Source organism: Triturus cristatus, chromosome 4_2 (assembly GCF_964204655.1).
Source record: "Triturus cristatus chromosome 4_2, aTriCri1.1, whole genome shotgun sequence".
NCBI lineage: Eukaryota > Metazoa > Chordata > Amphibia > Caudata > Salamandridae > Triturus > Triturus cristatus.
This window is the reverse complement of record NC_140586.1, coordinates 935,825,593-935,839,246: the sequence shown is the minus strand read 5'-3', so window position 1 is coordinate 935,839,246 and position 13,654 is coordinate 935,825,593. Positions and strand designations below refer to the sequence as shown.

Below are 13,654 nucleotides of genomic sequence, written 5' to 3'. Positions count from 1 at the left end.
GGTACAACTGAGTCTCTTACTGGAACACTTACAAAAAGATCTACAATAGAAATTGGAATGCACAACAAAAGATAACATAGCGCATGCCAATAGTAAAAACAAGCATTGGCATAGCCAATAGGTCTCGCCTTTGGGACCTTGTAAGTGTTTAGCCATGCAACAGTTGTTGTTGCACCAAAGAAATTGTGCTGCATAAATAAATACTTATAAGGTCCCAAAAGTGAGACCTATTGGCTATGCCAATGCTTATTCTTTGTAAAGAAATAGATGCTTGTTTCTATTTCTTTACCTTTGGTATAATCGCGGCACCGGCGCTTTGTTTTTAACATTAAAAGTAAAGCGCCGGAGCCGCGGTTATACCAAAGGTAAAGAAATAGAAACAAGCATCTATTTCTTTACTTTTGCTATAATCGCGGCACTGTTAATAATTGAAAGGGCGAGAAACTGAACCATTGACTCACAGCTCGTGAGCTGTAAAGCCACGACAAGGCAGCAACCTCTTTACAGGCCATTCATACACCTTTCATACGTGTGACACATACAAAACCATTCACAACGCCAGCCGCGGGCCCATCACATTACAACACTCACACCAGCAGACAGCACCATTCAAGGGTCCATCACTTTCACACGCCCACATTCTTGACACAGCAACCACACAAGCTGATGGATTGCGTGGAGTGGCACTCAGCTAGCAGTGTGTGTAGTGACCAGCAGCAAGTCACTGCTCACACACTGCCAGCCGAGCGCCAGTCCAGGCACACTGCCAGCCAATCGCCAAACCATGCATACCGCCAGCCAATCGCCAATCCACGCACACCGCCAGCCAATCCACGCACACCGCCAGCCAATCGCCAATCCACGCACACCACCAGCCAAGCGCCAGTCTACACACACCACCAACCAAGCACCAGTCCACGCACACCGCCAGCCAAGCGCCATTCCACGCACACTGTCAGCCAAGCGCCAGTCCACGCACACCGCCAGCCAAGCGCCAGTCCACGCACACCACCAGCCAAGCGCCAGCCTACACACACCGCCATCACATTTAGGATTTTTTTTAGACAAAAATAAAAACGCAAACAAATTACAAATAGATGCAAATCTACTAACACAAAATCTGAAACAAAATACATTGCACTAATGCCAACCGTGAAACAGAATCACATTTTTTAAAGAATACAGACCAGGCAGTTCACTTTACCACTCATGGATGCTCCCAAAAATTATTTTGCGTGTGGTACGCTCTAAAACAAGCAGGGACACACAGCCCAGGGTTAAAAGGACACTCATGGCAGTACATACGAGTCTCCTTCCGCGTACCTCTTTGCCAACAGACTCTACATCTCCTAGTGGGAAAGTCTTTTGAGGATGTGGGAGGAATGAAATCAGGAAAGTGGCGATCTTTCAATCGAGCCACATCCTCCGCCACTCCAACTCCAGGAACACTTGCCTGTTCCACAACGACAAGGCTGCCTATCACAGATTGCTGAAACTGAAAAAAAGTCAATTTTGATGCAGGAGAACACTCCTTGAACACAACAAAAGCATTGAAAGTTGCTAAATTAAAGAGATGGATGGCCAACTTCTTATACCAAACATAAGCCATACGAATAGCAGTGTAAGGTTCCAACCTTTGATCTACTCTATCAACCCCACCCATGTGCTTATTGTAGTCTAAAATGCACACAGATTTGCGCACTTCAGAAATCTGACCCCAAACAGCCACAGGTGAAGTACTCTCATCATGGATGGTAGTCAGCATGTACACATCCTTCCTGTCCACAAATTTCACAGCTAGTAGTTTGTCACTACGCAGGGAACTGGACTGTCCCCTCTGAAGTTTTTGGGAAACAAGCTCTTTTGGATAACCTTTACGGTTAGAGCGGATTGTGCCACAAGCGAAAGAGTCCACTTTGAACAATTCCTTAAACAATTGCACAGCAGTGTAGAAGTTATCAAAGTACAAATGGTGGCCTCTGTTAAACAGTCCTCTAGCAAGATCCCACACAATTTTCTCAGAAACTCCAAAAGTGGACGGACAACCAGGGGGGTCAATAGTGGAATCCCTACCAGTGTACACACGGAAATTAAAAACATATCCTGTCGTACTCTCAGACAACATATACAGCTTAATTCCATAGCGTGCCCTCTTGCTAGGGATGTACTGCCTAAAAACCAAATGGCCCTTGAACAAGACCAAAGACTCATCAATAGATATTTCTTTCCCTGGAGTATAGATCTCTGAAAATCGATCTACAAAGTGATCAAGAACAGGCCGAATCTTAAAATGACGGTCTCAGTCAGGGTGATCTCGTGGCAATGCCAAAGAATTATCAACAAAATGCAGCATCCGTAGCAAAAGCAAATACCGATCACGAGTCATAACTGCAGGAAATATGGCCGTTGCCATCAAGGGACTGGTAGACCAATATGAAGCCATGGATGGCTTCCTTATCAAACCCATCAATAAAGTCAAACCCAAAAACTTCTTCATCTCTTCCAAATTTGTGGGAGTCCACCTGGTAGCTCAAGAGTGGGGCCTGAGTTTGTCACTGTTGTCCCTCAAAAACTGTTCAGCATACAAATTAGTCTGCTCAACAATCTCACCCAAAAATACATCATCCATAAACAACTGAAAAAACTCTATAGGCAAAAAAATTTCACAATCCACTCTACACCCTGCATCACCACTAAAGGCAGGCAACACCGGCTGCACCATGTTTGGATCAACCCAGAGTCCAGCACTTCTAGTAGGAAGCCAAGCAGCCTCAGGCTGCAATCCAGATGCCTCTTGCACCATCGGCACAGCAGTATCCTCCTCTAAAACAGGCACTTCATCCGCACTGAGAGTAGCATCATCTGCACTGAGAGTACCTTCATCATCCGATGATTCCATGTGGAGAGAAAACTCACTGCCTGAATCTTCCCCTCCCTCCTCTCCCTCAGACGCACTGTCAGTCTCATAATCCTGCTCAGAGGAAGATTCAAGAAGCATACCAACCACCTGCTGAGCAGTCATTCTACGGCTAGCCATACTGCTTACTAATAACAGTAACTTGTCAAACAAGTCAACAACAACAAACACTTTGTAAAATAAGCAATAAACAAAATGCACCTTTAGCAGAAATACCTATATGCTCCAAAACGATACCACTCACTTGCCAGAAGCAGATAAATTTACCACCACCTACTCTGCACAGACACAGTATGGATCAACAATATCCCACTAAAAAAGAAAGAGAAAAGAAAATTACACATTAGACCATGCAAAACACATCGCAAAGAATTCCACGCACAAAACACTAACTAAATAAGCTGCCATTATGACACCACTTACGGGGCGTGGCCAAGCCAGCCACGATGGCGGTCATGCATTGCTGAGGCTCCGCGATCGGGCGCCTCTCCGCAGCGCTACGGAGCGTTGTAGCGGGTGTTCGGCGGCCCAGGGAACACCAGAATGTACCTGCATGGCGGTGTGATCCCGGTGGACGCCTTAACGCGTCTTGAGCCGCAGGAACAAGGCTTCACCCGGACGGAGCCGCTAGCGCCGCAGCCCGAGACCTAAGATGGCGCCGGGGCTCCCTTGAATGAGACGGAGACGGAGCGGGGGAGACACCGAGGGCAGCGGCGCATTGCGCTTTCCCTGCACGGCTGCCTGAGCGAGATGAGCTGGGAGCATACCCGGACATCGGTGCGGGACGCCGCGAGGCAGATGAGCATCGCCGCCCCAAGCAGACCCGCCATCTTGGACACTGAGCGCCCGCCGGGAGTGGATCCTGGCGTTGCCACCGAAAGCCCCAGGTACCTCTCATGACCGACTCCTGGGGAGACTGAGGGGAAGCGCTGGGATCCGGCGGGAGCGGCGCGACCTGGGGGTTTTTCGACCCTCTCACACGATGCCTGCCTGACCTTAACATGGCTGCCAAGAGGACACCGGACACTCTCCTACACCATCAGTGAGGCCTCTACCTCCATGACCGCCACAGCGACAGCCTCCTCAGCGGCATCCGGGGGGGTTGGTGCGCTCCCGGTCGACCCTCCCGCCGTCTACCCACAGCGGACCGCCTGAGAGCCCCCTGGTGCCCCGGGGGGCCCCGGGGATCGGAGAGGACCGGCGCGACGGGCCGCACCGGCGCGAGGTGGCGACAAGCCCTACACCCTGCAGGGGGCACCCCGGGCACAGTGGTCACACTGGGATACTCTGGGGAGATGTGACGTGAGTCCGAGCTCCCCCACCACTCACGGCCAGGCCTCGCCGACGGTTGTGGGCTCCTGGAAGGGACTTGGTCTGCGCGGACACTGCGAGGATTGCCCTCGAATCCTGTGGAGTGCACCCCCAATTCACGGGGACGCCGCAAGTGATCTCCCACCCATAGCATCGGACGCCGACGTGATCTCTGTGTGGGTGGTCAGCAACTGGAAGCGCCATGCGGGTGGCTTCTGAGGTCTGACATTGGTGACTCCTGTGCCCTGTCTGCGGAGGGAGACCCAGAATACCGGCCCGGGCTGCTGTTCTCCGGCGCCGCTCTCTCGCCATCCTTCACCGTCGCGCTTTCCTCCCCTCGCGGACCCCTGGCACCACTGCGGGCTCTCGAGACCTGACCAACGGCACCGGCCCTTCCACCCCACGTGGAGTCAAGATGGGGAAATAAAGGCCTGCGCAACACCAAGCGGTCCCGGAGGCAGCCCCGGAGAACATGCCAAAAACCTCGACCTGGTCCCCCAGTACAGCGTCCTCCACAGACCTATCAATCTCGGACAAACTGGATAAGGTCCTCGCCGCCATTGAGCTATCCCGTCTGTCTATGGAGGAACGACTTGGTACCCTGGCGACAGATGTCAACCTTCTCCGCGATGATCACCGTAAATTGGCTGACCGGGTGCGCACAGAGGAACGGACACTAGAGGAGGAAATACAGCCAATGCTGAAAGAACACCAGACGACGCTCCAGGGGGTCCTCACCCGTCTAACCGCGGTGGAGGAGCGCACTAACGACTTGGAAGGTCGCTCGAGACGCTGCAACATCCGAGTGCTGGGGCTACCCAGGGCATCGAGGGAGGAAACCCCATAGACTACATGGACACATGGCTGAAATCCTTTACCCCGCCCTCAGACCGTACAGCTTTTTTCTCCACCGAGTGCCAGCCCGGAGACCCCTGCCTGACGCGGCGCCCCGGCCACTCCTAGCTAAGGCTCTGCAAGCAGCAATCGATCTGCGCTCCACGCAACCCTCGGAACCCATAGATCGACCCCTGCACCTGTTCTCATCAGAAGGCGAAAACGACAGTGATGGCACCTTCTCAGGAGCAGACCTGGCGGCACTCCCCCACGCCACCCGGCAAACCGCAGATGGGCTGCTGGACGGACTGACCTCTCCTACCTCACCCAGAGGCAACTCAGGCATACAGACTGCCACACTGTATCCTTATATGTAATGTTCGCCTCATGCCCATTGTCTCAAACACAGGGGCTGACACCCTGCACATGACGCGCATTGCTCCTTCTACATGCCCACTCAACGGGTGGCCTCGCACATGCATGCCATCACCCCTATCACATAGAGCAGTTATCCCCCCTCGTGTTACGGGAGGACGTTTGGACACACCGTTTCCTAAACGATGAGTCCTATGTATTGGGACAGGTTCCCGCACCCCCACACGTTGTTAATACCCCGGTTCAATCATGTCCCACCCCGCCATGGGGCTTCATGTCACAGAATATCCGATTGGACAGGCTCCCCACCTACCTACTCCCCCCAGACGCGGTGCATCCCTAGGAGACCACTAAATAATCTACCTAGCGGGCACCTCACCCGACCCACACACAGACCCGACTACTCATGGCACAGCTGACAAACAACGCAGACATTAACATACTCACGCTCAATACACGTGGTCTACACACCGCACGTAAGCGCTATGCGATATACGCCTACGCGAAGCGACAGAAAGCGTCCCTCCTTTGCCTACAGGAAACCCACCTTAATTCAACTGAAGTGGGCAAACTGCGAGTAAAATGGCGCGGACTTATCTGCGCCACGACCTACTCCTCGTTTTGCCCGGGGGGCACTGATATGGATCCGCCCAGGAACCCCATTCCGGGAACTTAGACGGGTGGTGGACGACGAAGGCAGATTCGCCCTACTGGAGGGACTTTTAGACGGGAGGGCTATCCTCTTGGGAAGTGTATACGCCCCGAATGTCGATCAGGATAAATTCTGGGACCGACTCACAAACTCTCTAGCCCAATTCACTCATGTACCCTGGATACTAGGCGGGGACTATAACTGTATCCTGGATCCGAGACTGGACCCATCGCATCCCCCACTCCCGCACTCCCCCACCTACAGACAAATCGAACGATTTAAAGCATGGGTTGCACACTGGTCACTCACAGACGCATGGAGACTGCACCACCCTGAGGCCCGCATTTATTCTTTCCACTCCATCCCACACAACCAGCCAGTCCGGGTTGACCGATTCCTATGCACCGCAACGCTTCTCCCGCAAGTATGCCACTCGGATTATCTGGGCAGAGTCGTTTCCGATCACGATGCACACCTTCTCGGCCTCCAGTGGAGACTCCCGCACCCCCCTGTCCCCACATGGCGACTATCACGGGAATGCCTCACAGACCAGGTTTTCACACACGAACACCAACACAGCATTTCAGATTACTTTACTCATAATACGGGGACTGCATCGTCGACCCTGGTCGAGTGGGATGGCTTCAAGGTGGTAGCCCGCGGGGAATGTATTCAGCAGAGGGTCGGGGTGAGACATACCATAGAGCAAGCCCTAGAGAAGGCGGAACAGCGACTGGCCACGGCCACTAAAGCCGCAGACCAGTCGGTAGCGACGGCGACCCAAGTCGCCCAAGCCAAATCAGCATATCAAGCGGCGTGCATGGACCTACGGCGTCACAATTTCCGGACTTGTGCAACCCGAATGCACAAGGACCGTGATAAAACGGGCACACTCCTGGCATGGCTCGCCAAACAAGATGCTGAAGTCCGACCCATCACCGCAATTATAAACCCCCAGGGCACCCTGGTGCAATCCCAGGATGAGATCCTCCAGGCATTCTACCAACATTACTCAGCGGTCTACACTGTCCCCTCATCTCTCGATCCAGGGGCCGTCGACCACTTCCTAGACCCTCTACCCCTCCCCCAGATCTCTGATGAGGACAAGAAGGGGTTGGATGCAAAGATACAAGCCACTGAGATTCCAAGCACTATACGAGCCCTGGCCCGTGGTAAGGCCCCAGGCCTGGACGGGTTTCCACTCGAATACTACGCCACCTTCGCCCCTCTGCTGACTCCCCGTTTATTAGCAGTGCTGGACTCGGCACTCAGAATTGGTGAACTGCCCAGCTCCATGAGAGCATCGGTGATCGTGACATTCCCGAAACCCGACTGGGACCCCCAACTCCTAGCCTATTATCGCCCCATCACACTACTTACAGCCGACTGCAAAATCCTGGGGAAAATCTTAGCGGATAGATACTCACAAATTATACGCCCGTTGGTACATCCTGACCAATGTGGTTTTGTCCCGGGGAGCAATACTTCTCACAATATCCGGCGCCTCTTTCACATCCAGGATCAGCTTGGCGATCGATTCCCTCGGGCGGGATGTGTCTAATTTTGGACCTTGAGAAGGCGTTTGACACCCTCACATGGCAGTTCCTCTTTGCCGTCCTCGGTCGGGCGGGACTGGGTCCCACGCTTATAGCCTACACTCGCCTGCTTTATACCAACCTTACATCTCGGGTCCGCCTTGGTCGCTACATCTCCCCGGAATTTGCAATACACAGGGGCACACGACAAGGGTGACCCCTCTCGCCCTTATTGTTCGCGCTCGCGGTGGAACCCTTGGCTATCCAGCTCTGCCGGGACGGGCAAGCCTGGGGTATTCCACTAGCGGACGTCACGCACTGCGTGTCCTTGTACGCAGACGACCTCATCATATACATACGAGACGTGACAGCGGATCTCCTCATGCTCGAGACCGCCCTGATGGAGTTCACGGAGGCCTCGGGCTTGAAAGTGAACTGGGACAAGTCGATGGTGTACCCCCTCCATCCAGGCGTCTCCTCCCAGGATGTCTGGATCGGTGACCGGAAAATACATTGGGCGGCAGAGCGCCCCCGATACCTCGGGATTCGTTTATACCATTCCCCAGCCGACATCTATGAGGGTAACCACCGTAGGGCACTCGCAGGGATACGATCCTCCATTGGGTTCTGGCAGAGCCTCCCGTTGGCCCCGATAGGCCGGGTAGCCCTTGCAAAGATGATACTGGTCCCGCGGCTTTTATATTACTTCACCAACCTCCCAGTAATCCCACCCGCTCATTTTTCAAGGACTTAGACACACTCCTCAGTTCTCTAATATGGGGTAAGGGGCGGCACAGGATCGCGCTAGCAAATCTGAAATTACCCACGACACTGGGGGGCTCGGCGCGCCATTATTTGAAGCCTACTTCCTGGCATCGCAGCTCCAGTGGCTCTCATATTGGCGGCAGACAGATACACACTCGAAACATGTACTGCCACAGGTCGTACGCCCATACCAGAGTTACGCCGGCTACTCATACCCGGATCTCGCCCCACGCGAACCTACCCCCTACTAGTAGACATTGCCCGGAAGTGCGTTCAGCGTATACATCGCATAGCACCAGAATGCCCCCCATACACACCATTACTACCGCTAGTCGGCTGGCCCAGACACAGGGTTTTTTTTCACATCTGCCATGCTTCGGGAATGGACGTCTAGAGACATTGCCGAGGCAGAAGTACTGTTTGAAGAAAGACAGCTCCGGTCGTACCGGCAGCTTATGGATGATTATGACCTGCCCCCAGGCCAGTTCTTGCTTCACCGCCAACTTCTCAGCCACTACCGACCATACTCCGACCTCACATCGGGGGAACCCCCCACACACCCAGTTCTCCACACAATATTACGAATGGGACCGGGTCGCCATCTCACCACATGGTTGTACAAATCGATTAGGGAACTGACACCCCCACTATTAAGATCCCTGCGGGCCCTCTGGGAGGAGGAAGCAGGACGACCATTTCATGATAGCGAATGGGAAAGAGCGATAGAATTCTCCAAAAAAGTATCCAGGAACGCCCGGATTAAGAACATACAGTTTCACATCCTGCATAGGGCCTACCTAACACCAGCGCGCCTTCAACGCTTCTACCCCGACACGACCTTCCTCTGTCCTCGATGTCAAGCAGGGGACGCAGCCTTTTCCCACATGTTCTGGACCTGCCCGGGCATTCAGACCTATTGGTCATCTATCCACTCGACGCTCAGAGATCTCACCGGGCTGACCCACCTGACTACCTGGGAGGGTTGCGCGCTGGGCATTCTCGGACGGAGGAAACGACACAAAATACCAATGCGCTTTGTTTCCCTAGCCCACCTGCTGGCCAAACGCTGTATAGCCATGCGTTGGCGGGCCCCATCGGGTCCCCCACTTGCGGCATGGGTGGGGGCGGTTCTTAAATGGGCAGCAGCTGAGGAGGATGCAATCCACGAGGAAGAAGCCAAAGGTATCCGCAAAGTCCCAATTTCCCTAGAATGGGCGCTTCTATTGCACCAATTCAGACAATCCCAGACCCCGGAGGTCGCGGTCATCGACATCCATACCCCCGACACCGTACAGCCTCACACTGTACAGGCTCCCGGGGCAGGGGATCCCCCTCCACGACTTTCTGCGCCACTCCTAGACCCGCCGGGTCCGTCCTCGCCCGTCTGTCACCCTCAACGGCCCCCCACATCAACCCACGCACCCGCTCCCCCCTAGGCGAGTAGTAGCTGCACTGTCGAGTAGGCAATAACGGACCCACAGTATACGCCTGGCCCAAACACTAAGAACCCCATGGCACATCCCAGTTTAGTTCTCCCCCCAGTTTTTCTTACTGGCAAAGACCTGCTACAACACAGACCGCATCCACACTGAATAAGATGTAAATGTACTCTCTATATTGATGATGGTCTACTCTGCTAGTTATGAATCACAGTCATCTATGCGAAACATGATGTATGTACGCTTAAATTATCAAATGCCAATAAAAAGAATTTTCAACAAAAAAAAATTACACCACTTACAAAAAAATTCATCCATACATGACAAAAATACTCATTTGGAGAAAATACAACAAAAATGTTTTTCTTACCAAAAAAAATGCAACTGCGCAAAACTGCAGAACACCACTGTCGAAATCGAAAACAGGAATCAAAAGCTTTACACTAGAATGAAAAGGAGAATAAAACATTACTTTCACATATGCAAATAATGCACCAGTCCACACACAATCCACTAGCCAAGCTAAGGGGTAGGTGGGCCTAATAGTATAAATAAAATATTCACCCCCGTAAAAGGGGAGCAACCCTTGCCCTTGAGGCCACTGCCAAACACAATTTTTTTTTTTAAAACAGGTGTCTAGTGGCTTCTGCCCCCCTAGATGGCAGATGGGCCTAAAAACATACTGCTATTATGCCACCCAAAGAGGGCAGAAATGACCACAATCATCCTCCCATAAAGGGGAGCGACCCTTGTCCAAGGGGACGCTCCCCAACATAAAAAAAAAACGGCTGGCCTAGTGGACCTACAGAAAAACAAATCAGCCGATCTGCCCCTCAGGGTGGCAGAAACTTACAAATTAATGCTTACCAAATGGGAGTAACCCTTGCCCAAGGGGCCACGCCCCACAAAAAAATCCCTGGTGGTCTAGTGGGCCCAATTTTTTAAAAGAACATGGCGATCTGGCCCCCTGCGGGGCAGCCACAAATGGAGAGTGACCCTTGCCCAAGGGGTCACTCTCCACAAATAACTCCCTGGTGGCCTAGTGGGCCCTACATTAAACAAGCATTTGCAATGCAATCGGTCTCGCATTTGGGACCTTATATGTACTTAGCTATGCAGCACATTAGCCTGCGCCCTGAAACATCTGCTGTTCTTTGACATGGAGGAAAAGCAAGCACCAAACTGCGTGACACGCCAAATATTGGAACACACGGGGAGAAATATTGCCTTTCAGCTGGAAATGGTTTAGTCCAAAGCTCTGTTTTTAATATAAAATCTGGGCCTTCGGTGGTCATATCACTTAAAATACAAGATTTTTAAAATTATTATTGGCTATGGGTGCTCGTGGATAACAATTTCTATGGACTGAAAACTAGAGAATGCTGAAGTGATTCTGGTATTTTACTGACCTCTGTTGATCAGAAAAACTTTTTTATCCCTGGTTTTGCTTCCTTACTGCCTGCTATGTAATGCAATTTCAGTCTGTTTTTCTTTACAGTATATATGTAAAGCGCTATACCTACCTACGGGTCAAGCTAGCGCTATATAAAACTTTTGAAATAATAAAATAAATAAAAAAATAAAAAATGGCCCACACATATTGGAGTGACCCTTGCCCAAGGGGCCACTCCCCACTACATTACAATTAAAGCTGATTTGAATAAATAAAAAATGTCTGCCCAAAGCAAGTAAATATTGCCCCCCAAAGGGGAGTGGCCCTTGCCTAAGAGGCCACTCCCCACTACATTACAATAACAGCGGATTTAAATTAAATAAAAAATGTCTGCCCCCCCTCGGGGGGCACACAAAGCAAGTAAATATTGCCACCCAAAAGGGGGAGCAACCTAGTGGGCATTCCTGCTGCACGATCGCACGATCGTGCAGCAGGAATGCACAAAAGAGGCATCGAGGGAAAGGAAAACCCTTTCCTTTCCCTCGCTGTCTCTTTTAGCAAAATTCCCCCATCAGCCTCAAAACTCACCTCTGAGTTCACCGACGCGCAGGAAGCAAATGGCTTCCTGCGCGTCGGTGATCCTAGGGAACCCTCAATGACGTCAGCGCGCCTTGCGAGGGGGAGGGTGCGGGGGGAGGCAGGGGATGGTCTTCCCCTGCCTTCCCCAGAACAAATACGCCGATCGATCACCCATGGGGGGAGCGCCAGAGCTTCCCCCGTGGGTGGGTGCCATGACGAGCTGGGCTCGTCATGAGCACACGGCGACTATATGCTCATGACGAGCCCAGCTCATCATGAGCATACAAGGGGTTAAGTCCAGGTACCCATTACTGACATGTACTGCTGCACATAATGCCTATTAAAATCCATAAAAAGGTAAATCTTCAATTAGTTTATTGAAAGACAGCACGGCAGTACATTCATCCAGATGAAGACTCCAGGTACAACTGAGTCTCTTACTGGAACACTTACAAAAAGATCTACAATAGAACTTGGAATGCACAACGAAAGATAACATAGCGCATGCCAATAGTAAAAACAAGCATTGGCATAGCCAATAGGTCTCGCCTTTGGGACCTTGTAAGTGTTTAGCCATGCAACAGTTGTTGTTGCACCAAAGAAATTGTGCTGCATAAATAAATACTTATAAGGTCCCAAAAGTGAGACCTATTGGCTATGCCAATGCTTGTTCTTTGTAAAGAAATAGATGCTTGTTTCTATTTCTTTACCTTTGGTATAATCGCGGCACCGGCGCTTTATTTTTAACATTAAAAGTAAAGCGCCGGTGCCGCGGTTATACCAAAGGTAAAGAAATAGAAACAAGCATCTATTTCTTTACTTTTGCTATAATAGCGGCACCGGTGCTTTATTCTTAACACTAAAAGTAAAGCGCCGGTGCCCGATTATAGCAAAAGTAAAGAAATAGAAACAAGCATCTATTTCTTTACAAACACGAGTGGCTGAAGAATGGGCTGGAAAAAGGGGAATAACAGGAAGAGGCAAAGAATGAAGGTGGAGATACTGGACTGTGAAACGAGGCAGGTGAGGACTGTTCTTGGCATATCTTGATGTAGCGCCTTCATGAAGTACAGTACCCGTGACGGAGACATATGGCGGCTGCGCGCGTTCACGCGCACATGCATGCAGGCTTTAGGTCAGCGGCTGCAGCACTTTGAAAATCCCCTTACAAAAATTCGAGCAACAGCGCATGCGCTGTTCTAGGCTCGACCTAACAAGATACAGGCAATTAAAGTGATATGAACTTAAAATACAACACATCCCCCTCATTTAATAAAATAAAAAAAATAAAAAATAAGCAAAAGCTACAATTGGGAAAAGAAAGAAAATCTAAACATAGTCATTTAACTTTCTGGGAAAATATCTTAAACGGTTAGAGGTTCTAACTTTAGAAAAAACAAAATCATCTTTATTCACATTGTTGGATTCACCAGAGGTACCAGCACTACATTCATTACTATGCTCTGACTCACTGGAAGAGCTTGTTGGTAAATCGGCCCGCACACTAAGTGGACATCTGGCAACCCTTCTAATGTTCTATACCATACCAGCTTGAGTGACAACAGAGTTCCTAAAAACTCTTTTAACTTGGATGGCCTTTCCAAATCTGCTGGCACCCTTGCTGATGATGCCTGGTTTTAAAATCCTAACCCAATCACCAATTTTAAAAGATGGTACTTTAGTTTTCCACTTATCAAACCAAGCACAAGTTTTCTGTTGTTTGTTCTCCACTCTAAAAGCAATGTCCTTTACACATTCCCTGCTTAGATTTTTTTTAACACACTTCTGTCTAAACCACCATGGGCAAATTTTAGAGGCTGGCCCTCTTCCCTTCAACAATTTGAAAGAGCTGAC

At 50.8% G+C, this 13,654-nt stretch overlaps 1 long non-coding RNA gene across 1 annotated transcript in view; it reads right to left on the bottom strand.

The window, feature by feature from the left end:
• LOC146838962 (uncharacterized) overlaps window positions 1-13,654 on the bottom strand; it is a 218,502-nt gene that overhangs the window by 49,824 nt on the left and 155,024 nt on the right. The window contains exon 2 of the long non-coding RNA XR_014960753.1: window positions 10,199-10,271. This is a non-coding gene — a long non-coding RNA (uncharacterized LOC146838962). The remainder of the gene's footprint in view (window positions 1-10,198; window positions 10,272-13,654) is intronic.